The following is a 26,746-nucleotide window of genomic DNA, read 5'->3' on the forward strand; positions in this document are numbered from 1 at the left end:
AACACCAGTAGATTTGGATGTCTTAGAGCAGAGGATGTTTGAGAAAGAGACAGAAGAACAAAGAAAGCAGACACAAAAAGAGAAGGAGGTGCAGGGTGCTGTAGGTGGAGTGGACCCCTCTGGACTTCTGTTGAGTCCCTTCTTGGAAGAAGGACCGTCTAAGTCTCTCATTGAAATGCCAATACTTAAACCTGTCGAACAACATATTACTAGATCCACGACTAGACAAATGCTAGAATCTCACAAGCGCGTCGACCCCCAAACACAATGTGCTAAGAAAGAAGTTAAGAAGCAAACCGGAGCCATGGGAGGAGCAAGGCCGAAGATTAGTCTTGTGGAGAGAGACCTTCAGCAAATGCTTTCAACGCTCCAGACCAGATCTAAAGATGCTTAAGCTATTATCTTGGAACGTGAATGGAATGAACTCCCCACAAAAAAGGAAAAAAATATTTTATTATTTGAAGCAATTTAATAATGATGTTGTTTGCCTTCAAGAGACTCATATTAGGCTGCAAGACCAGAAGTATTTAGTGAATTCAAAATTGGGAACATCTTATGCTGCCTCTGATTTGGTAAAGAAAAATGGTGTGGTGATATATATAAATAAAAGATTTTCAACTAAAGTTATAGAGGCGGATAACGCTGGTAGATATATAACAATTCAACTTGATACAGACTTTGGTCCCATTTTGGTGCTAGGAATATATGCACCAAATCAACGCCAAGAAAGCTTTTATAAGATGCTCCATTTAAAAATCTTAGACTGGAACTTTAAGAGTATTCTAATGATGGGAGACTGGAATGGAGTGATTTCTCCAAGGATAGATAAGAGTACAAAGACTAAACTCACTACCAAATTACCAAAGGCTTTTTTTGATTTACAAGACGACTTGAAATTAAAAGATGTTTGGAGGACACAACATCCAAATGAGATGGATTTTTCTTTCTACTCAGATAGACATAAATCTATTTCAAGGATTGATTTCTTTTTGTTAACACCGGATCTACTTCCTAAAGCTAAGAAATCCAAGATTTTCTCCAGGACACTTACCGATCATAGTCCGGTGTGGTTACAAATTGAATTAGGGAAGAGGCCAAGAAGGTCTTGGAGAGTAAATGAAAATTTATTTAGATACGAAAAAAATGTTGATGAACTTAAAAAACACATGAAGGAATTTTTCAGTTTTAACATGAATAAGGGTACTCCCATTGAAACAGTTTGGGATGCAAGTAAAGCTTATATGCGTGGGGTCCTGATACATATGAACTTTAAACATAAACAAATTAGACAGAAAAGGAGAATGGAATTGGAAGATGAAATAAAAAGCAAGGAACAGTTGCTTATAGTAAACCCGAATGACCAGGCGCTCCAGATGGCGCTAAAGCTGTTGAAAGATCAATTTCAGATGCTTATAGCAGAACAAACAGCAACTAACTTACAATTTGCTAAACATAACACCTTTGCTAATGCTAATAAACCTGGTAGGTGGTTGGCTTATACTTTGAGAAGGAATACGAATGACAGAATTATTGATAAAATTGAGTATGGAGGGAGGACGGTATATCAACAAGATTTGATTAAAAAATCATTTGTGGACTATTATACTAAGTTATATATACAGGATAATATACAGAACAAGTCAATAGATGATTTTTTGGAAGGAAAAAGGATTGCTAAAATTTCTGTGCTTCAAAAGGCAAATCTGGAACGTCTGATAACTGCTGATGAGATCACTTTAGTTATAAATCAACTTAAATTAGCCAAGGCTCCAGGGACTGATGGCTTGACTGCAATGTATTATAAAACTTTACAACTGGAAATGATTGAATATCTTACACAACTATTTTGTAATATACAACAAGGAGGTAAAATACCCTCCTCATGGAAAGCGGCTTTTATCTCATTGATACCTAAAGACAAAGAGGGCCCTAAGAAACCAGAGGATTACAGGCCAATATCTCTTCTGAACACAGATTATAAATTATTTGCTAAGGTACTAGCCAACAGATTGATGCCGGTTATTCAAGAGATTATTCATCATGATCAAGCAGGATTTATTGAAGGTAGACATATGAAGGAGAATGTAAGGCAACTCATAGATATAATTGACTATCTTGATAAGAATAAGCAGATCTCTGCAGTGCTGGTTTTCTTGGATGCAGAGAAGGCCTTCGATCGAGTGAATTGGAATTTTCTAACCAAGACTTTGGAAAAGATGGATATGGGACCACGATTTCAGCAGGCGATTGGAGCAATTTATCAGCAACAAAATGCACAACTTATTATTAATGGAAATTTGTTAACAACTTTCGAGATACAAAAAGGCACAAGACAAGGTTGCCCATTATCCCCATTGTTAATTATTTTAACTTTGGAAGTCTTGTTGAACGCAATTCGGGACTCAAAATCCTTAGATGGCATAGCTATCAGGCAAAAGGAATACAGAACTAGAGCATTCGCCGATGATCTGGTTGTTACCCTTTCACATCCTTTGAAATCAATAATCCAGATGAAAAATATCATAGTAGAATTTGGCATGGTGTCTGGGTTTAGACTAAATCAAAACAAAATGAAAATGATGGTTAAAAATATGACAGAGACTCAAAGAAAGAGACTTGTAAGTTTAGCAGGTTTTGAAATAGTTTCTAAAGTCAAATATTTAGGAATACAAATATCAGAATCAAATACAAAACTTTTCTTAAATAACTATGAAGTGTTGTGGCAAAAGATACAGAAAGATCTTGAAGTGTGGAAAAAGTTACAATTGTCCTTGCTTGAAAGGATCTCAGCAATTAAAATGAACATTCTACCTAGATTTATCTTTCTATTCCAGATGATACCGGTGCTTAAGTCAGATAAAACCTTGTTAAACTGGCAAACAACATTAAATAAATTTGTTTGGAAGGAGAAAAAACCGAGAGTAAAGGTGAAGATTATGCAAGATACTCGTGAAAGAGGCGGCCTCAGACTCCCAAACCTTCGGTTGTATTATGAAGCTGCGGTACTAATGCATGTAGCAGATTGGTTTGGGAAAACAAAAATGGAATTGCTGAATATAGAAGGCCATGATCTTGTTCTGGGATGGCATGCATATCTTTTTTATGAAGAAAGGGTGGATAAAGTGTTTAACAATCATGTTCTCCGAAGTGCCTTGATGAGAATATGGAAGAAGCACCGGCCCAATTGGGATTATAAAATACCGCTTTGGTTGGATCTTGCAGACACCATGGGGATTATGAATACTAAGTCACTCGGGGGTTGTTTATATAAAGATGTGCTTATCGCTGATGGGGACGAATGGAAGTTAAAAACTTTGGAACAGCTGTTGGAAGAAGGAATTACTTTAAATTGGTTACATTACATACAGCTACAGAAGAGATGGGAAGAAGATCGTAGGGTCGGTTTCATGGATAAAGAAGTGGAACTGATTAAGCAGATAAAAGAGACTGGCCCAAAACAAGTTAAAAGAATATATAATGTACTGTTAGAAAGAGACTCAAAAGTGAATTGGTTAAGGATTGTATGATTAAATGGGCTCAGAATTTTGGTGAAGTGGTAATGTTGGAAACGTGGGGAAAAATATGGGTTCAGAATGTTAAATTTACACAGTCACAGAATTTAAGGGAGAACTTTTATAAAATGTTTTACAGATAGTATTTAGATCCTAAAAAATTATCATGCATGTACCCAAATGTTCAACCAAAATGTTGGAGATGCGGGTGTCTAGATGCTACCTTTTTTCATGTATGGTGGACTTGCAACAAGGTTAAAGCCTTTTGGATAAAAATATGGTGGGTTATGCAGAATGTATTTAAGAAAAGAATACAATTCACTCCGCAAATGTTTTTATTGGGTATAGCTAAGGATTTCACCAAAGGGGAAACAAAATTGGTCTTGCATATGGTCACAGCAGCTAGGTTGTTGATTGCGCAACATTGGAAAAAAGATTTTTTACCTACAATTGATCAATGGATTCAGAAGGTGGCGGGGTTCGCCGAAATGGCAAAAATTTCAGCTTTCTTAAAAGCTCAGAAACAGGAGGATTATACACAGGAATGGGTAAAATGGATTGATTATATACAGAATAAATACCAGACTAGGAGTTATTATGTAGCCTTTAGGTAAGAATGTTTAGATTGATAGATGATCAGAGTAAATAATATATGGGATGTTTGGAATTATTAGAGTGGTATACAGTGGAAGTCAGGGGGGTGGGTTTGTGTGGGAGGTGGGGGAGGGTTAGGGTGGAGGGCGGGGTAATATATATGTATGAATAAATTAGAAGATGGGATTAACGAAACATTGTTATTTTAGGAGAAATTTATATTAAGAGTTATATATGTTAAATTAGCTTAGAAGATGGGATCAATGTGCTATTATTAATCTAAGAGAAATTTATATTGTGTTTGTTGGGAGGAGAGGGGCTACAATACAAGTAATTTACTTTAAGACGGGGGAGGGAGGGGGCAAAGTATTTGGTATAATATTTGAATGTGAATTTTTGCGGGGGGGTTGGGGGGGCATAGCATTTGTATGAGATTTACATTGTATGGCGGGGGGTGAAAAGGGGGAAAATCTGTTTGTACAAAACTCTTTTAATAAAATAAATAAATAAATTAGGAGCATTAGTGTTGAATCCCCGTCAGCCCAGAAGTGTGGCCTTTCAACCATAGATTGATACCTTTGTTGTTATCAATGTATTGAATGTTATTTATATCTGTCCTCAGCCTTGCATAACTTGCACCAATATTTTTGGCTGAAGTTTAGATATATTTTAACCTGGCTCCTCCCTTGCTCAGTGCTTCCATTACCTTTTGGGCACCCCCCCCCCCAGCCTTTCTTGGTGGACTATTGCAGGTCTGTGTGCCTGTGGTTGTTTGAGTCATTGGCAGTGTTTTGAGCATGAGAAAAGCAGGTTTCAACTGGCAAAAATGCTTTGTGACTCATCCTAATGATTTCCGTCCAATAGATTTAGTACAATTTTTAAGAATCTTTTGATTTGTGCAGTTTTTAATTATTTTTACTTGTTTTATAACTTATAAGCTGTCTGGAGTCATCTTGCAAGGGAGATGGGTAGCATAAAAAATTGATAAATAAAAATTATTTTATTTAATTAATAAATAAAAAGATCCAAAATTGCATAGCCTATATCCACATATAATAGGTATCAGTTATGAGTAACTTCTGACTGATTGACTGCATGTTTCATTAAACACATAAAGTTGCCATTTTCAGTATTTCTCAAGCTTAGCTGCATTCTTGGACCACATTCAGAAAATGTAATTCCAATTAAGCAAATGCACCTTCCTATGTTTTTTTCTCTAACAGCATGGGAGTTTATATATTTATAAGTAACATAATGATTATGGTTGCATTTGTGCTACCTTCCCATCCCATTTAAAAGTATCTTGCAATTACCTTTTGTTTTTTTGTTTAAAAAATTAAGCTAAAACTAAATATTACCCTAGTTTTTTATGTACCTCAAGAAAACCTCTTAACTCAAACAAGCTTATTAAAAATGGTCATCCAAAAAACATCTCAAAACTAAAGAGATAAGGACAAATGGACCCCCAACTCAGTGAAATCCCATTTTTAGAGATTTATCATCTATACTGCATATAAGGTTGTACTGACAGTTTCCTTAAATCTAATATTCATATTGTTACTTGTATTATAACTGGTATGCTTCAATCCTGAGCCACGGATTTCTTCTCATTAAGTGTTAAGAATGCAGGGAAACATGGACCAAGCCAAGAAACAGCCCCTTTGTAGCTGTCAATGCATGCTGAAAAATGGGTTTGAGGGGGGCAGTGGATTCTTCCTAGCTAACTGTTGCTAGACATAGGGAAGTAGAATTGAGCCAGCAAACAAGCTTTAGCCTGTGTCCATGGGAAGGTTTTCGCAAATTCTCTCATGAACCCCAGAAGACTACTGGAGGTCCACAGGCCACATTTTGAGAATCATTATAAGTTCTAATGAAAAATATTTATTGCTAGGTTCATTATTTCCTGATAAAATAAGTTGGTTTTGAAAATGTGTTTCTCTTGTGGACCATTCATTATATGGCTCGAATTAAATCAAATATTTATGGGCTCTATTTGAATTTTAAAATAATAATTTATGCTTTCCCTGCTTGGAAATTTCATCAAACAATTTAAGAGGTGCCGGTGATTTGCTTCAGGGATTTTATGCATGCAAAATATGTGCTCCAATTTGCTGTAATAACTGTTCCAATGATGAGTTATAATCTATAAGCCATTCATTTTTGTCTGAAGAAAAATACCAGGTGAAGGGCAAAAATCCATGTTTCATTTGGTGTCTTCTTTAAATCTCACAGGGACCCATACAAGCAAAGACTGCTCCAAAGCAGTGATTTGTTGACATCTTCCGAGAACTAGGAACTGGCTTCCAGTCACCATGTCATATACTGTATGTAAATTTCTTCATGCTTATATGATATGATTTACTTTGAAACAGGAAACCATTGTCTCCAAGGCAAATTCATTTCAACATAATAAAATCTGGGCTGTTTCCAGGGCTCCAAAGGAAAAAATGTGCAAGATGTTATTTTCAGAAGGAAAATTCTTACCCTGAAAAACATTCAGGAAAAATAAAAAACTGCAAGGCAAGTCATGTAAAGGCTTTTGGATGTATCAGTTCCTTATTTTGATCTTCAGATGTATCAGTTCCTTATTTTGATCAGGCAGTGGAGCTAAAGTACAGCAGCAACACTGAAAATGTACTAGAGAGGGACAGAAGCCATGCTAAGTCAAGATTTGTTACCTCAGTGTGATGTTGGAAGCCAAATTGCCTAAATCTTGCCTAATATGCACACACCATCATTTATAAAGCACATTCTCTGCACTTGGAAAATCTCAGTGATAAGAGATCATATGTTGCCCCAAACTTTTTTTTTTTTGCTAAAGACTAAAAATCAGATCATGAAGTAGGTAATAACTTTAGATTACAGATGAGATCCCAGATGTTTTATAAAAACCACATGCTAATTAATGCTTGTTGCATGTGGTTTACTTTCCTGCTCTTTCTCCTTCTTCTCCAGTCCTAAAAGAAGCACAAAGAAATATTTCATCTGGAAAACATGTATTACTCTTTTGTGGAACTCACAGCCAACAATTATGTACAAAATAGCGGCAACTCTAACTCCATACTGTATGTTGCATTTATACTACCGTATCTATATGTGCCAGTATAGATAGTTCAATAGCTCATAACTATAAGGAAAGTTAAATATATATGCAAATGTTTCTGGATGCCAAAAGGCACACATGTACAACTCAAAAGGCTAAATACCATTCTATACTAGAAAATGGTTTTAGTAGTTAGAAACTCTCTTAAGTATTTATGCACTAAAGCAAAGCTAAACTCTTGCTAAAAGCATACTTGTTTCCTTTTCATTTAGTATTTTAATTGAGATCGTTCAAGTCTAGTGCTACATCACTTTTATTATATTTAATCTACAAAGCTGAAACTCACAGTTGATCATTCAAAAGAAAAATTAATTAGAAATCCAAATACAACTAACAAAGGGAAGATTGAAATTTGGATCCTGTTTTAATATTCAGTTTCAATTTCTGTTTCCACTGGATAAACTGATTATTGCATAGTACTCTCCAAGACTTAAGGAAAAACTGTAGATTAAATAGCTGTTCCTGGGTGATTTTAAATTTCTAAAGTTTAGGTCGTTGTTGCTAAAGTTCACTTTACAGCTGGAGATGGGAGATGAATAATTAGTGTGCCTGGTATTTTTCTGCATTCTTCTATCCCAGTCTTTTCCTATCTGGTGCCTTGGACTGCATCTCCAAAACTCCCACATTGCATATCCAATAGATGGGATTCTGGGAATTAAAATGCAACACATCTGGAAGATATCCAGAAAGGATATACATATACAGGAAAGGCTTTAGGGTATAGCAAATCAAATATTAAAATGGTATGGTGTGCTATACATTATGTGCTTAACTCTCTCATATTTCAAATTATACTTAATGTTTGTGTAATCCCAAATTCATACATTTATTTCTGGCACAGGTACCTCTGGCATACACCTTTTCACTATATCTACTATGTTTACTGCTCTAATCTACTTATTACAGAATAATCAAGTCTTGAAAAATGTGTGGTTCCCACATAGAAAAAAAATTGCAAATATTTCCCTGTTTGTGAATGAAATAAGGATGAGAAATTCCTTGTTATCAATTTCATTTCAGAGGAAATTTTCCCACAAAGAAGCAAAATAAGATGTAAATTCTTCCAAATGATCTAACTTGGAAAAATTATGAATGGTATGAAGTATCAATCATTCACAGGACAAACATTGACCTCTGCATTTGTTTAATGGAATACATTTCTGTATGCAAAAAACTCAAAGTTTAGTATTCAATTCTCCAAAAACTGGAAAGAACCCCCATTGTTATCAATATATATATCACTATGCCAAGTAGAGCAAACATTTGTCTCAATAAATGACAGGTGCCTATATTATGGTATTCTTAAAATATATACAAACAAACCACATGCTTCACTATAGGCAGAATGCTAATGGAGCTCATTTTCATGGCATTGATTTGCTGCCCTATCATAAGCATGAAATCCATGCTTATAATAGGGCAGCAAATCAATGCCATGAAAATGAGTCATTAGAATATTGGCACTTTGTATGCCAATCATACAATGCCTGCTTAATAGTTTTCTAATTTACATTTAAACATGTTTGTTTTGCTGCACACCTAGCCAGCATTATATGCTTGAATGCAAAGTAGATTTAGGAGGCTATGATCCAAACAACTTGATGGCACATAATCATTTCTTTAAAAAGAAACAATTTCATGAAAAAGTTATACATTATTGTAGCATCAAGATCTAGTTTACGCAAAACTTGATCAAAGATTTTTGGGCTACAGTCCTGAAATTATATCAGAGATTGCAGGACTTTAGGTTTTTTCCCACCCTTTGAGGATGGGAGCATATCTCTTTGGTACAAGGAACATAAATCCTTTCATTTTGGTAGTAATCAGGATGGAGATTCTGAAAAATTGGAAATGGAACACTGAATTCTCAAATCAGAATTGGATAGTACAGGCAACTGAGAACTTTAATATTTAATTGAAACTGATTGAAGGGATTGTAAAACAGCACAATATCATCAATTAAAACTATAGAAGTCAACTTTCTGAATTATTAATAAATTCTTTAAAAGTTTTTTTTTAAAATTTCCACATGTCAACTGAATTTCAACGGAAGTACAAAGGAAATTGCAGCCAACAGTCTGGATTTTGTGCAGGTGCAGAAAAAAGGAGGCTATGTCAGTGGTTTCTGTAGCATATCCTGTGTTCCATCATTTTTGGCAGAAGTATTGTCCAGTAAATGAAAAGGATTTAGCAAACCTGAAATCTGTTTCTTGTCATCACAATTCCCACTGAAAGCGGTGCAATATCATATTGTCCATCAATCATATGTTTTCATTGGGCTTTGACTGGTAACATTTCCCCAGTGTTAAATGATGGCTTCATTCCATTTTGCAGTTATATCTGGATTTATGCATTTTACTCCTTCTGTCTCTTGAATGTTAGCCCAAAGGAGAGGATATTGTGGGGGTGGGATAAGGGATAGGGCTATGATAAAATAATTAGGTTTAATAGATACATTTGTCTCTTTCCTTATAACAATCTATATTCCAACTGCAATTCACTTAGTTTCCTCTCCCACTTGCCATGAATTAAAAAGTTTTTACAGGAATAAAATCTACATCTTTTTATTCTATATGGAAATGTGACATTCCCTTATTAAACACACCAGCAGTATTTCATACCCTTGTGTTGTTGATTTGATCATCAATAGTCAATGTTTAAATTAAAGTTTAAAATAAAAGTTTAAAATTAGCGTACAGTAAAATAAACTTTAATGTGAATAAACTCAAATTCACAAATTATTGTATTTTATTTGTTATCATGCAACTGACCTGCATGAGAAATAGCTATTCGTTTGGTTCTTTCAGTGTTTCAGACTCAATGTGTCACACAGTTCTTATAAGAAAAACTACATCTGTTACTATATATGTTAACAGCAGCAAGATTACTGTATGCGCAAAAATGGAAGGACACTTCGATTCTTACTATAGAAGAATGGTTGCAAAAGTTGATGGAATTGTCTGACATGACAAAATTGACTACTCTGCTCAAATAAAATAACATACTGGTAAGTACTTTTGTTTCCACATGGAAACTGCTTCTTAATTTCATGTGTGGCGTGGAAAAGAATAAAACTTTGATTCTGGGTTTTACAGATTAGACTGATAGACTTTTGTAGAAATGACTGGTTCATACTATTATGGTAAATAAAAAGTAGTGATTTGTTGTTAATGCCTTATTATAGTGTAACAGATAAGAGTTGGATGGCAATGCTTCCTTTTCTTTCCCCATCCTTCCTGACTTTTCTTTGCTCTTTCCCCTTCCCTCTCCCTGTTCTCTTATTTGCTTTTGTATTTTATATTTTATAATACTTTATAACCCAATAAAATGTATTTTAAAAACCCACTATAGCTGGTATTTCCCCTGCTATGGAAATGAATACTTTCTCTGTCCACAAAAGACCAGTTACACAGTTGGAGGTATTACTAGATAACCTTTATCATCAAAAGTAGTTTTCCTAAGATAGATCTTCAACTGCTTTTCCAACTGTGAGTACTTCTAACAAAGATATTTTAGCCACGATGATCGGTGTTTACATTCTGACCAAACTTTGTTTTATTTCTACATACATCTACCACATGACCCTGCCAATGTATACCTGTACATACATATTCCTCTAACCTATTAAGGCTTCCAAGCATTGGTGAGTTGCAGGTGGTACGCCCCGGTACGGGCGTACCGGTGCCTGCCCGGAGCACCTGGCACCGTTCTGATATGGTGCTCCGAAGGGCCCGCCCGCCCGCCTGAGCGCCTTACCTGTATTTCAGCTCTTTGGTGCTTCCGTGCTCGCGCACGGAGCACAGCACCTACACAATGCTCCACCGAACAGCTGGAGCATCGTGGAGGCATCGCAAGAGCTAAGGATGCATGCATGCACTGCACACATATACAGGTGCGCTGCATGCATTCATGTGGTGGACGCTGGGCCCCATTACAACCGTACTGGTTGCAACGGGATCTGGAACCCATCACTGCTTCCAAGACAATAGAAGACACTATGCTTGGTTAGCTATAGATATTCAATGAATGGAAAATATTTCTACTCGGTCAGTGAAAGAAATAAAAATAATGAGATAACCATCTTTCTATTTTGCTTCTATTATTAGCAACTCCATAGGGTATCATATGAGAAATTCTTGGTATTTTAGGTCAATTTGTGTTTCTGTGTTATCTTGTTACTTCTACAGAGTTCTGATCAAGGCTACATAAGTAATCCAGGTGAATACTTTTCACATGAATGTATTCAATTCTAAATAAAGGGAGAGTTTCCTGTTCAGCTTTTCAAACACTCATCCAAACAAGATTCATGCATACTAATATTTCATGTATCTTAACAAGAATGAAGATACCAGACCTATAGCTAGCATGTATAGCAATTTCTGCTGTGATTTAAATTTCTGACTTTTCTGCCAATAAACCAAAAGGCATGTCATATCTACAAATAAGTAGATATGTGTAAAAACGTGTGCCCAGTTTTTAGCAGCAATGTTTCTTTTTAATTATTATTTCAAGGCAAGAAGGCACCTTTATAGCAGAATTCAGTTTGTAGGCATAATATCTCAGAGCCTAGAAACCTATTCTTATGCTTTTATGAAGAGCAGTTTCAGTGCAAACATTTGGAACAAAGAAAATGTAAAAAATAAATGTTTTTCAGACGAGAAATAAACTCTATTTCATTTAAAAGGGTTTTTTTTTCCCCAAAGAGGCTTCCCTGTCTGGCTCATAGTCATTTTCATGCAATAGTTTCTTGTGCAATCACAATGTGTCATAAAAGCTTAACGTACTGCCTGAAATGGCCTTTGACCAGAGGTGGTATTCAGCAGGTTCTGACCAGTTCTGGAGAACCGGTAGCAGAATTTTTGAGTAGTTCAGAGAACCAGTAAATACCACCTCTGACTGGCCCCACCCCCATCTATTCTCTGCCTCTTGAGTCCCAGGTGATCTGGAGGAAATGGGGATTTTGAAGTAACGTTCCTCTGGAGTGGGGTGGGAATGGAGATTTTACAGTATCCTTACCCTGCCATGCCCACCAAGCCACACCAACCAAGCTAAGCCACACCCACCAAACCACGCCAACAGAACTCGTAAAAAAAATTGAATCCCATCACTGCCTTTGACCTTGTAATTTTAGGATCGATAGTTAAGGTTTAGGAGAGAATATTATAAAACATATCTAACAATATATCTAATAAAAGAAGAAGAATATGAAAATTACAATTAAATTATTGAATAATTAAAAGAGGTCATGTAATAATGTAAATAATTATTATTACAAATCAAGGCTTTCTTTCCCTACCTTTCTTGTCTTGTTCTGTCCTGTCCTGTCTAGTGCCTTTAGGTCAATCTAAAGGCACTAGACAGTCCGGCTTCCGACCCGGGCACAGCACAGAGACAGCCTTGGTCGCGCTGGTTGATGATCTCTGGAGGGCCAGAGATAGAGGTTGTTCCTCTATCCTGGTCCTATTAGACCTCTCAGCGGCTTTTGATACCATCGACCATGGTATCCTATTGCGCCGGCTGGAGGGGATGGGAGTCGGAGGCACCGTTTTACGGTGGTTCGGCTCCTACCTCTCCGACCGGTCGCAATGTGTGTTGACGGGGGGGCAGAGGTCGACCCTGAGGTCACTCACTTGTGGGGTGCCACAGGGGTCGGTCCTCTCGCCCCTCCTGTTCAACACATATGTGAAGCCGCTGGGAGAGATCATCCGTGGTTTTGGGGTTGAATACCATCTGTACGCTGATGATACTCAGCTGTACGTTTCAACCCCAAATCACCCCAGCGAGGCTGTCGAAGTGATGTCCCGGTGTTTGGAAGCCGTCGGGGTCTGGATGGGGGACAACAGACTCAAACTCAACCCCTCCAAGACTGAGTGGCTGTGGCTACCGGCACCTCGGTTCAGTCAGCTGATTCCAATGCTGGCCATAGGGGGCGAACAACTGCCCCCTGTGGAACGGGCGCACAATTTGGGCGTCCTCCTTGATGCCCGGCTGTCAATGGACGACCATGTGGCAGCCGTGGCTAGGGGGGCGTTCCACCAGGTTCGCCTGTTGCGCCAATTGCGCCCCCTTCTGGACCGGGATGCCCTACGCACGGTCACTCATGCACTGGTGACGTCTCGCCTGGACTACTGTAATGCTCTCTACATGGGGCTTCCCTTGGGACGCGCACGAAGACTGCAGCTAGTCCAGAACGCAGCCGCGCGGGCAGTCATGGGGAGTACTAGGTACTCCCACGTAACACCGCTCCTGCGTGAGCTGCACTGGCTACCTGTGGTCTTTCGGGTGCGTTTCAAGGTTTTGACCACCATCTTTAAAGCGCTCCATGGCATAGGGCCTAGTTACCTGCGGGATCGCATCCTCCCACATACATCCCTGCGGCCAATTCGCTCTCACAGGGAGGGGCTTCTCCTGGTGCCGTCCACTAGGCAATGCCAACGGGTGACACCAAGGAGTAGGGCCTTCTCTGTGATGGGCCCAACCCTCTGGAATGACCTCCCCCCCGACATTAGAACCACCACTGACTTCCGCTCCTTCTGGCAGAAACTGAAGACTCACCTGTTCCGACTGGCTGGTCTGGCATAATTCTTAACGTCTACCTCCTGGCATATATATTTCCTACTGGTTTTTTAGGGGACTTAATTTTATAAGACACTGGGGTTTTAAACTTTGTATATTTTAAATTATTTACTTAGCAATTACAGTTCTGTCTATTTTATCCTCCTCTTATTTATGTATTTATCCATTTAATAATTTTTAATTGTTATTATGTATGATGTTTTTGATATGGACTGTACACCGCCCCGAGTCCCTTTTGGGAGAGGGGGCGGTCTAGAAGTGCTAATTAAATTAAATTAAATTAAAATTTCTGTTGAGTGCCTGAACAAGTCTATGTAGTTTTCTAGACAAGGTATTTTAGAAATGGTTTGCCATTTCATACTTCTTTGAGCTGATAAAGAATGATTAGCTCAAGATCAGCCACCTGACTGTGCCCAAGGACTAGAGCTCATGATCTCCCAGTTTGTAGTGTTATATTAACCCCACCAAACTAGCTCTCTTGACATGCTATTACAACAAAGTTATATCTTTTTCTTCCAATTTAATGTGAATTTTTGAATATATTTTTTGTACCAGAATAGCTATTTAGTGATGAGACAATGATTTTAATATGTGTCAAATCATATCATTTCTTTCGTATAATTGTCTCTACATATATTTAATTATTTCTAGAGTTTAAGTATGCAATTAAATTCTACAAAATCTAAACTATATCCACCAGTGATAAACTGTATAGATGTGCTACTCTCTTTTCATTTTTTAAAATTTCTGATGGTATTACCATTTTTAAATTTCAGTTTCCTTTATCCGTGCATTATTTTGGCTTGTTCAAATGCACATTGATTTCCTCCCATGAGCAGAAGAAAAAAAAATCAGTATTTCCTGAAATTTCTTAGTTTTTAAAAAAAGAAACCAGCATTTGATATATATAAAATGTTATATATAAATGTAATAAAATATCATAGACAACTGTGCTTTATATTTGATCTTGACAGCAAACATATTGTAAAATTAAAAATACTTGTTTGTTCTACCTTGAAAAGTAATAAAATGTAATATTTTCTTTACAGTGTTATTACATCCTAGGAATCCTAACTTTGGCCTCTGTCATATAATAATAATATATGATTTTTTATTCTCTGATATCAGTATCATCATAATTTTGCTTGTGTGATTTTTAAAAATACCAACTGCAATATGTTATGTGCTTGCAATAATTGATCAGATACCCACTTCTGGAGCCAAGAATAATCTAGTTATAATTAAATAATTTTTAAACCAGTCCTAATGTTTTTAAATCCAACACCTACTCTGCAAAAGATGCAAATGATAGCTAATGAATCAAGCAAAGAAGACTTATATTTATAAATTCAAGTACAGAAATCATTTAACGCTTGGAAATGTTTTAGATGTTTGTTCAAAAAAGAAACTGATTTAAAGGATTTTTGTCTCTTTCATCTTTAGACTGATTGTAATTGGCTAAAGGAAATTTAGGATATATCATATTAACTTAAAACCAACTCCCCTTGTGCCTGTGATTTGCTTATATTCATCCTTGATTAAATAATCCACAATATACTAAAGCATAAACCATGATTTTCAGATTACAGTGATTGGGCTCAGATTATTTGCTGTGTAGAGTTTTTTATGCAGCTGTCTGTCACATATGGATTTTTAGGGGCCTGGCATGGAGGCTGTTGTGCGGGCATACTTTGGGGAGATGCCAGGACAGCAATTCCATTGGTCCAGCCTAATATTGTAGGTGTTGAGGACTAGAGGTCCCTGGGGACTAGACCCATCTCCTCAGTTATAGGGGAGATGCCGCTGGGCCAGTGGTGTGTTTCAAAAATTTTTACTATCGGTTCTGCCGGCGTGGCTTGGTGGGTGTGGTATGGCTTTGTGGGCATGGCAGGGGAAAGATACTGTAAAATCTCCATTCCCTCCTCACTCCAAGGGAAGGTTACTGAAAAATCCTCATTTTCTCCCAATCAGCTGGGACTCGGGAGGCAGAGAATAGATGGGGGCGGGGCCAGTCAGAGTTGGTACTTACAGGTTTTCCGAAGTACTCAAAATTTCTGCTACCCGTTCTTTAGAGCTGGTCAGAATCTGCTGAATATCACCTCTGTGCTGGACTGACCCAAAAGTGGAGAAAGAGAAAGAGAGAAAGGCAAGAAGGAAAAGGGACAAAAAGACTGCAAAATGGAATGGCTGGAGAGAAAAGTTGATGAGTGGAGTTGCATGAGTGTGTATTACATTGGGGGGGGGGAGCTGACCTGAGAGACAGGAAGTGAAAATCCAGATGTTGTTTATTTTTACCCTTAATCCAAGATGGGAAGAAGGGAGCCAGCTGGCATTTTCAGGGTGCATTTTCACTCAGAAATCAGAGGGTTGGAGGAAGGAGGGGGTTGTTGCTCATTGACAAAGTCCTGGTCTCTGAGGAAGGACTGGGCAGAAGACCATGACAAATATTCTTTCTCCAATGGAAAAGCAATTGGTCTTTGGCTGAGCAGATCTAACAGCAAGTCAAGCCTACTATTGCTTTCTTTTCATTCTCTTTTGATGAGCCTAGAAAAGGAGAAGGAAGCAGGAGAACTAGAGGGGGGAGGTCTTTGGAAGGAAGAAATAGGAGGAAACCTGACACTGGGATTGTTATATATAGGTAGCCCTCACCAGAGGTGGCTTCCTCCCTATACGGGCCAGTATGCCAGACAAGGTAGTGAAAATCTGGCGTACCGGATGGGACCAGTAGCAAAAATGGTGGCTTAGCCATGCCCCTGAACCTGTTCTCCTGTCAGAAGCTTTTTTAAAAAAGTTCAGGCAAGGGGAAAAAAGCTTTAAAAATAAGAGGGGGGAGGGGAGGGGGGGAGAGAGAAAGAAGGAAGGAAACTCACTTTTCACCGGGTTATTCAGCAAAGGAGAAAAACAAATGCTGTCGCTTTAAATCAGAACTGAGCATGCCTGGCTGTGCAATTCTGGGGGTTGAAGTCCACAAGTCTTAAAGCTGCAAACTTTGGATTCATGCTTTAAATTGAAAAGCTGCTGCAAAGTGACATTCAGCAGTTAAGGGGGGGTGTTGCTTCCCACAGAGAGAAGGGAGAAAGGAAAGAAGGGAGAAAGGAAGGAAGGAAGGAAGGAAAAACAGCACAGCAATTTAGAGCTAAAAAGCTACTCAGAGGTCACCTAGTCCAACCCACTGCTGCAGCAGGAAACCTTATATTGTCTGGATTATTTTGGTGCCTCTAACAGAGAGGAAAATTGCCAGAAAGGAGAAGGAGACTGCCATGCAGAGGAAGGTAGAGATAGTCCTTGACTTATGACTACAATTGAGCCCAAAATTTTGGTTGCTAAGCAGAACATTGTTAAGTGAGCTTCACCAAATTTTACCCAATCCATGACATCTCCTGGTGAGTGACATCAAGCTGGCCACACCCACCCAGTCACATGACTGCCAAGCCACACCCACAAAACAGGTACTAAAAAGTTTTGAAACCCACCCCTGGCACTTATCATACAACAGTTCATTTATTGACCATTTTAAAATTATAACAGCTCTGACAAAAGTGATTTATGACCATTGTTCACACTTATGACTGTTGCAGCATCCTCATGATCACATGATCAAAATTCAGATGTTTGGCAACTGTTTCATATTTATGACAGTTGAAGTCTCCTGTGTCAGGTGATCATCTTTTGCGACCTTCTGACAAGCATAGTCAAAATCCAGATTCACTTAATATGTTACTAACTGCAGTGATTCATTTAACAACTGAGGCAAGAAAGGTTGTAAAATGGGGCAAAACTCACTAAACAACTGTCTCACTTAGCACCAGAAATTTGAGGCTCAGTTGTGGTCATAAGCTAAGGACTCCCTGTATTCCTATTATAAATAATTATTACAAATGGCTTCACAGAAAATAGTAAAAACAGTGTTTAAAAAAACCCTCCACTGTCTTGTTTGTGTCAATTGTCACTCTTTCAAACCAAAATACATCTCTGGTTCAAAAAGAACTTCATCACACTGTGACATGGTTAACAGGTCAAGTTTGTAACTTTTAAACAACACTTTTACTTAGTAAAAGCTAACTCTAATAAGCATAATAGTTTGGTAGAAAAAGAGGGAAAACAATGGCCTCCAAAATGTTTCAGGAAATGTGAAATCCCAAGAAAGAAAATGGAATATTCCACTCCTTCTCTCTTTGTTTATATAAGTATAAGTATGATCTTTATTGTCATTGTACTTAAATACAACGAAATTGGTTTTAACGTCACTGGTGCAAAATTATAGCAGAAATGAAAAAAGAAAGAAAAAGAAAAAAAACTAGTGTGTGCATGGAGGGATTGTGGTTGTATTTAAAAGTCTGACAGCCCAAGAATAGAAACTATCTTTAAACCCGTTTGTTCGGCTGGCTATACTTTGATGTCTTCTGCCTGATGGTAGAAGTGCGAAGAGACACTGACCAGGGTGTGAACCATCTCTGAGTATCTTCCTTACTCTTGCTAAAGCAGTGAGATCTGGAGATGTCATCCAGTTGTGTCAGAGGGCAACCAATGGTTTCTTGTGCCGAATTGGTCACTCTCTATAGTGCCTTCCTGTCCGCAGCTGTTAAACCAGCATACCATACTATAATACAATATGTGAGGACACTTTCTATGGTGGACCGATAGAAATAGGTCATCAACCGTTGTTTCACCTAATTTTTTCGCAGGACTCTAAGGAAATGAAGTCTCTGTTGGGCCTTTCCAATCACCAGAGATGTGTTGTTTTTCCAGGTGAGATATTCACTAATAAGCACTCCCAAGAATTTAAAAGAGGAAACCCTCTCCTCACAGCCCCCCTTGATATGCAATGGGGCAGGCTCCTCTCTGTGCTTCCGGAAATCTAGCACCATCTCCTTTGTCTTACTAGTATTTAGTTGTAAATTGTTTCTTGAGCACCATGAGGATACCTTCTGGACTTCTTTCCTGTATGCTGATTCGTCCTCTCCAGTTATGAGACCCAGCACCGTTGTGTCGTTTTCAAACTTTATTATGATGTTGGATGGATCAGAGGATATGCAGTCATATGTATACAACAAGTACAGGTATGGGCTGAGCATACAGCCCTGAGGGGAGCCTGTGCTGAGCTTCAGCATGGAAGATGTAAAGGACCCAACTCTTACTGTTTGTGGACGATCCGTCAGGAAGTCTTTGATCCATTCACAAGTGAGGGGAGGGAAATGCAGGTCAGTCAACTTTTCAATGAGAATGTCTGGTAAGATGGTGTTAAAGGCCGAGCTATAGTATATACATTTATAACATAAGAGTGCTACCTTGTAGCTACTTACCAGATTCATGGGGCATGTCACAATACAGGTGTTGCATATCCCACCACACTCAGCATATTAAATCAATTCCAAGCATGCCACATTTTAACTTAGCATGATGTGCGGTCTTATCTACAGTTCTCTCTTTACTGTCTACTAGTTGGGGAATTCTGGAAGTTCACTTAGACTTAGAATAACTTTATTGTGACTTTGAATGTACACTAATTGGCATACATTAAAATGAAATTTCGTTGCATACAGATCTCAAAGGGCCTCCACCTCTAATATACACTATATAAATATGACAAGATAAATACATACATACAAACATACATACATACATACATACATGCATACATACATACATACATATGCATATACCCACATACATTATGTGACACGGAAAAACAACATAATCTAGTTTGGGTGTATACGTGTACATGGCGAGAGAAACAAATCTTGCAAGTTTACCAGATGTAAGGTAACAAAACACTTCTTTAAGTTACCAACTTTGTGAATCACTGCTCTAATATGTTATTAGTGTCTCTGTAGCAGAAAGAATCTGAAGGTGGACTTAAGGTCCATAGGAATCTGGGGCCCCAATAGAACCCTTCATATGTGGAACAAATCTGCCTTGGTATTTTGGGTGAGGGAAAGGAAGGGAAATAGTGACAAGGTTACTGCAAGAATATACTCCAGTAAGTTTCCTATCAATGTAAATTATAGCAAAAGCAGTGCAGGAAGTTAACATAACTTTACTGCATAAAAGGTTAATACAGCAAACCAGCAGCTCAACATCCCCATGAGAAGCTAAAAGAATGTGATTGCCCCATTAATCACAGTTTTACACTTCATCACACTCGGTATAAAATATTGAGCTCTAGTAGCCTCGATCATTCCCATTCCATCATGCTGGTCAGGAAACTATTGAAATCTCTCATACACTAAATAACTTGAATGTTCTCTTTGGATGCTAAAAGTAACCCCTCTACGTCACTGTCAAAGTTCAGTCTCAGGACACTGTGAAAACAGTTTTAATGTGGCTGTGATGCTGTGTACAGAAACACATCAGAGACTTGGTGTGACAATCTGTCCCATATCACAATAACGCTTATATTTTATATATTTCTGGAAATCCCGAAGTGACAAAAGAGCAGAAAATGCTATACTTAGGATTAATCAAGTCAAAAAAAAATAACTACTACAAAGATTTCAACAATTCCAGTTTGTTTATATATTCATACTATTTAATATTGAGTTCCAGATTGGTTTTATAAAAATTATCAAGAGAAATCTTCTACATGATTAGTTGCATTAATTTCATTCGGTCATATGATAAATGAGAAATTCAATGTCAGATTTCTCAGAATTCTGTAACAGTACAAAAATTCATATAGCAAAGGAAATCTATTATAAAAATAATGCAAAAAAGCTATTTTCCTTTAGAAAAATAACTTCAGAAAAGTGTGCCTGCTAAGAAAAATGCATACCAAATGTATACAAGAAAAATATGTACAATCTTTGCAGTCAAATTTCTCAAATGTATAAATTACCTAATTTTATAAAGAATAGGTTAATAAAATGAAACACTGACAGACAACAAAAGGAATATTAATGAATAATATTTTTTCCATATGGATATAGCAGATGTGATTGTTGTCATTGCTATCTCTTTGGTATACTGCTATATGCAAACTTGTATGGAAAAACAATACTAGTCAACATACAATAACTCTGCCACCGAAAATGGGCTGCACGGCCTCCAAGTCTCTTTTTTAGTCCGCGACAGCCTCCTGCCACTCTCTGCCAATGAAAATGGAGCTGGAAAGGGGGGGGTGTTTTCACATTCAGAGGGCCAGCAAAACAAACTAAAAGCAAAACAGCAAAAGGAGAAATGTTTCCCCTTTTGCGTTTGAGCATCCAAGAAAGGACAGGAAAGGAGAAAGGGAAAAGAAATAAGAAGGAAAGATAGGAAGAGAGCAAGGAACAAAAAATAACAAAAGAGGGGAAGGAAGAAGAAAGAGTGAAGAGGGAGGGAGGGAGGGAGGGAGGGAAGGAAGGAAGGAAGGAAGGAAGGAAGGAAGGAAGGAAGGAAGGAAGGAAGGAGGGTCTGACAGAAGTTCAGCATTAGTACTTGGCCACCACAGGTGTCCCCAACATGAGTGAGATGTCAAGCTGGCCACATCCACCCTGGCCATTCCCCCCAGCCCCCACAAGGTCAAACACAACCTGATACGGCCCTCAATGAAATCAAGTTTGACACCCCTGGTCTAGATGCTTATCAAAATAGGGATGATGCCAATGTGCTTCATGTTTTTCCTGTCGTTCTTCTTTAATTTAGGGAAACAATATCATTTAAGCCCAAACAATGAGGAAGTGAATCAATTCAATGACTTTTTCTAGGCTATTTACATGAATGTCTGCCATTAAAAAGCTGCTCCTGATGACAGTTCATCATATGGAGTATGATATAGTTCTTGTGTAATCCCAGTAAATGAGGTGGCAAATTAATAAATTTATTGCAATAGGCTGTATCAGGGGAAAGAAAGAAGAGTGTTTTTTGTCTAAAAGGGATACATATTGTACTGGATAATTGTTAAATATCTCATAATAAATTAGTCTTGAAGTTTAATTTACAATTCTCTCTCATGCATTAAGAAGTAAGGCACAAAACAGAAAAGTAGAAAAGTGTAAGAGTTTTCAGGAAAGAAAAGAAACAATTATCCAAGACATGCATAATCTCTAATGAGAATTTTCTCCATATATACATATATGTACATGCCCTTCTACATCTTTATCATCTTCAATTATAACATCGCAAAATAAATCACTAAATTGTTAGCCAAGTTCAAACAAACAGTCCTTCTAAACTACAGGTAACGAACTTCTGGTCTGGGACAAGAACTAGGAGAATAAGTAAGTATATTTTACCAAATCAATGAATACATCATTTTGGGACAATATTAGGAACTTAAGACTACAATTGAAAAATGTTCACAGCTTCCCAAAAGACAGAACACAGGTATGACAAGAGAAATCATTAGGGAATATAAAGAAATGACATAAATATTTTAATTTCTCACATTTTATCAGGGAATATAATTTCAAGCGAGAAGAAGGAGATTCAAGCTGTGTTAGTTAATGATTTCATGCAGTAGAACCATGAGATACAGAAAAGCAAGGGTTGACAATTTTAGAAATTAAATCAGGCAGACAATTAAATATCAGGATTGTTTTTGTAACGAACACAAGCTATAAAAATCGGGATACAGTAGGAGTCTATCTAGGAGCTTGTACATTGCAGCTAATACAGTAGAGATGTCAAACCTCATGGGTCTATGATGAATCTATCTAGAGTAGAAACATGATGGCTTTAAGATCATAATAGTGTCGCTGAATTAACAACAGTGTTATTTAGATTGCACTGTAATATAGTGTAATTATTTTCTCTTCATCCAGAAACTTATCACTCATATCACTTGAGAAGGATTTTCCAAACGAGCCCTCCAGATATCTAAAGACTATATTTTCATATGGTTTAAGAAATAGGACGAATGTATGATTCTAGATGGGGATTCTGGATGGGGTATCATAAATAATGGTATATCATTGTCTCTGAAAACAGAGGGAAAATATTCTCATATGGAGGCAGAGATCAAACTTTGAAATCCACAGAGCAGAAAACTAAAGATTGGTTACTGCTGGTAAAGAAGAGGGACTTGGTATCATTTAATTATATCCTATTGAAGCCAGTGGGAGGGGATTGAAGGGAAAAAAGCAGGAGAGAGTTGGCTGGGGAAAAGGGGGAAAAGCAAAACCTATGTTCTTTCTTCATTTCTACTTTGCCAACATGAGGTAAATATAGTGGCTCATTCACTGACAGATCTCAGTAACCCTCTTCTTTTCTTAGTTTTATGGTATGGTATTTTAGAATTAATGATCAAGTGTGCTGAAATTATAATGGTTACCATATTTGTTTCTCTGGCATATTACACAAACCTTGGCAACCTAATAATAAATTTGGGAAACAAGGTTCCAAATACTTTAAAAAAAAAATAACATAAAGCTGATTTTCCCAAAGGTGCTTTTTCAAGAGGCAACTGGACTTTCTTGTTTTTCTTTGAAGATGTTTTGCTTCTCATCCAAGAAGCTTTTCAGATGAGAAGTGAAACATTTTCAAAGAAAAACAAGAACTTCCAGTTGCCTCCTGAAAAAACACCTTTGGGACAACCATGACTGAGAATCTCTACAGATATAAAGTTGATGTCATTTTCTAGTAATTTATGAGAAAACAAAAGGCCTTCAATGAAATTGTGGGGAAGAGTTTGATAAACTGGCAAACCACATTAAAAAATAATAGATCGGGTTATAAATGTTTCAAAACTGTAACTGCAAGTTTAAGTCGTCTTTCATTCTAAGAGAAATGGAATCTATTCTCTTCTGTATGAAGGATGTTAGCTTGACAGTCATGAGGATATGAATGCTGTGGTATTTTGAAGCTATGGAAGAAAGAGCTTTTAATCATATCCCAAAACAGGCATGAATTTTTTTCCTTTCAGCTAGGATTCATCAGGATTGGGGGAGGGGTGTTTAAGGAGGGGGGGGGCTTCAAAGTCCATAAGAGGTATAACAGTGAGATGCTAAGGACAAAATGTTCATTTTGGAGACTATGATGGGGATTTTGTTTAAAAGGGAATCCATATAAAATGCTAGTGAAAATTAGTAATTATCTAATCATAAATTTCACCAGCACAGTTTTGGAGGATTTCAGGTGACACAAAAATGGGGCTGGGAATTACATGGAGCTCATGAGATGTGTGTTATCCATCTCTTTTCTAAAACCCTTTTCTAGGATTAGGGTGACATTAGGATAACAATTGATGATTGCTATTTGATAAAATTCAGACTACATGTTTTGCTCCTCCCAGCCCCCTATTTCCCTCCAAATTTTGATAATCCTGCACACTTCTGCCACCACCTAATTCTGTCCCCCTCAACTGTCCCCAACTGACCATCACTGATTTCTTCCTCCTGCTGCTGCTGAGGCATGGCTGGCTGAAGCAGCTGCTGGCCTTTTGTGAGGCCCTTGTGAGGTTTCAGAGAGGTGATGCTAGTGCCTCACAAAGAGCCAACAGCTGCCTCAAATGAGCCTTTTTATCAACAGGAGAAAGTGTCTATAGAGATTCTCAGTCATTCAGGTCATGGTTGTCCCAAAGGTGCTCTGAAAAAAGAGAGCTGAATAAGCTTTTTGGATGAGAAGTGAAACCACTTCAAAGAAAACCAGAAAGTCCAGTTGACTTGAAAAAGCATATTTGGGACAACAGGAGAAAGATGTTCATGAAGACAAGCTGGGGTGGGGAGGATGACAGAGGTAGGTCAGCCAAAAGGGAGAGATGGAGGGAGATGAAGCAAAGGCAAGTACAGGAGGGGAGCATAAATGTGAAGTCCTTTCATAATAATGGCCAGGTTCTGCCTAACAACTGTAACCAGGACTATTTAGAACTGTTATGGGCCAGCTCAGTGCTGACTTGAATTTAAAGAAGAGACTCGTACAGAACCTGTGGCATGTCAGCCTAAGGAGACACAAAGCTAAATACTATGTGAGGATGATCAAAAACAGGCACCACCTGTACAGCTGGAACAGTCAGATAAGAATGATGTAAGATCTCCAGCCCCCACATCCTGCTAAAAGACAAAAAAAGCAGAGTAGAGATATTTCATAAGGCTTCTTGCCAAGCAAAGGAATAAATCTCTTGATTAGTGACAGATGATATAGCAGCCTGATTTAAGAGGTAGCCCTGACCCATGTTCCTTTGCTGGAAACAATCATGTGGATTTTGCCTGCGAAATTCTGACCACTTGACTGACTGACAATGCTGATCTAGCTTTCAGAAATTTGGTCTGTTTTTGAACTATTCTTCTGCACCCTCCTGTTAAAAAGCTACTTGTTGTTCAGGCAAACATCTTTCAGAGTCTGTGGTGGAATCTGAGAGTGGAGGAGTAAGAGAAACGTCACGCTAGAATCATTGATATGCAGGAAGCAACCCTTACTAATTTCCTATCAGCATTCACCAGTTAGTTATACAGAGTGTTGGCAAGGTGTGGCAAGGTTTTGTCTCAGTAAACATGAAATAAAGGAATTAACAGAATATTTGTAGCTCAGGGTTAAACTGTGGAGCCCTTAGCACTATCTGAACTTGGTTTCTTTCTTGCAGACATTACATTACCAAACTTGGTAACATCAATGCTAGAAGGAAGTGGGGTTTGCTCTCTGTTCATATACAAGTGACTTGCCCTATCAGTGTTGGTAGAATTGTTCTTGGTGGTTCCTTGGTTGGGCTATTGTTTATTAGCTTGTTTGTCTGGCAATTCCTTGATAGAAAAACTTATTTTAACACATGTTGTTCTTGGTTTCCCATCCCTGGCAGAGACTGTTTATATTGCATGCTTTGACTGTTGTAATCTCTATGAGCTTGAATAAATTTGAACTAATATAGCAACTGTGTATGAATTAGTATTTGAAACCATAAATAGGACAAGAACTGCTGTTGTTAAGTAGTGTAGTCATGTGATATTTTGCCTAACCATTTTACTTAATGATAATTCTGGTCCAAATTAGGTGGTTACCTGTACTAGATGACTTTGTAGGTGTTTGTAAGTGAGTTATATAATGACTTGTCTTTTTCAAAGGCTGGATTAAATAGATCAGGGGTGTCCAAACTTGGGAACTTTAAGACTTGTGGACTTCAACTCCCAGAATTCCCCAGCCAGCATGGCTGGCTGGGGAATTCTGGGAGTTGAAGTCCACAAGTCTTAAAGTTCCCAAGTTTGGACACCCCTGAAATAGATAAATATGTGCACCTTTAGGTGATTGGTGAACTTAGCATATTCAGTTGCTTCCTGTTTCATGATTCTAAAATTCTGTTGAGTTAATCAGTTAATAATTATTAAATCCTTTACTCTTGTGAGCAAATACCAATAAAGATATTAGAAAAGATTGTTCAAAAATTTCATCTGTATACTCAAAAATAGCTTTTCCATACACATACACATGTGCGTATCATGCTACAGGTAATCCTTGCTTAAGGTTGCTTAGCAGCCATTCAACAAAGTTACAACAAAACCTCCAAAAAGGTACTTACAATTTTGAAGTTTTGACAGCCACATGTTCACTCTGCAATCATGCAATTGCATTTTGGTTACTAGGCAACTAGCTTGCATTTATGGCCATTTGCAGCATCCCATAGTCATGTGAATAGCTTTTGGTGTTTTGTTCTACTTTCCAGCCTTTACTTCCAGTTTCCAGTTTAAAAAAATTCCATTGGGTATAATGGATTCATTTAATGATCGCTGCATTCAGTTAATGACCACTGCAACAAAGGTCATAAAATCAGGTAAAGTCACATGGTGATCTTTTTAATGACCACCGTGAGGTTCAACCATAATTCCAGGATTAATTATGGTTGTAAATCAAGGACTACCTATATGTATTTTTATTCCTTAATGCCAATAAATCAAAGGAACAGAAAAGTATTACTTTGTTCTAAATGGCATTACTGATTGTACTAATTATCCTATTTCTCCTTGAGCACATTATATGGAAGAATTCTGGCACCTTTGACAAAGATTAAGAGGTGTGAGACAAAACCATAAATACATTTATTTTAATCAATAAATAG

General features: G+C 37.7%; 1 protein-coding gene across 1 annotated transcript in view; it reads right to left on the reverse strand.

Annotated features, from left to right (window-relative positions):
* Positions 1-24,181, reverse strand: part of TMTC2 (transmembrane O-mannosyltransferase targeting cadherins 2) — a 253,147-nt gene extending 228,966 nt beyond the window's left edge. The window contains exon 1 of the mRNA XM_081958577.1: positions 24,080-24,181. The gene's annotated coding sequence lies outside the window, so the exon portion shown is untranslated. The remainder of the gene's footprint in view (positions 1-24,079) is intronic.
* Between the last annotated feature and the right edge of the window lie 2,565 nt (positions 24,182-26,746).

Source organism: Natrix helvetica, assembly GCF_964273705.1.
Source record: "Natrix helvetica genome assembly, chromosome: 6".
In the NCBI taxonomy this organism is placed as follows: domain Eukaryota; kingdom Metazoa; phylum Chordata; class Lepidosauria; order Squamata; family Natricidae; genus Natrix; species Natrix helvetica.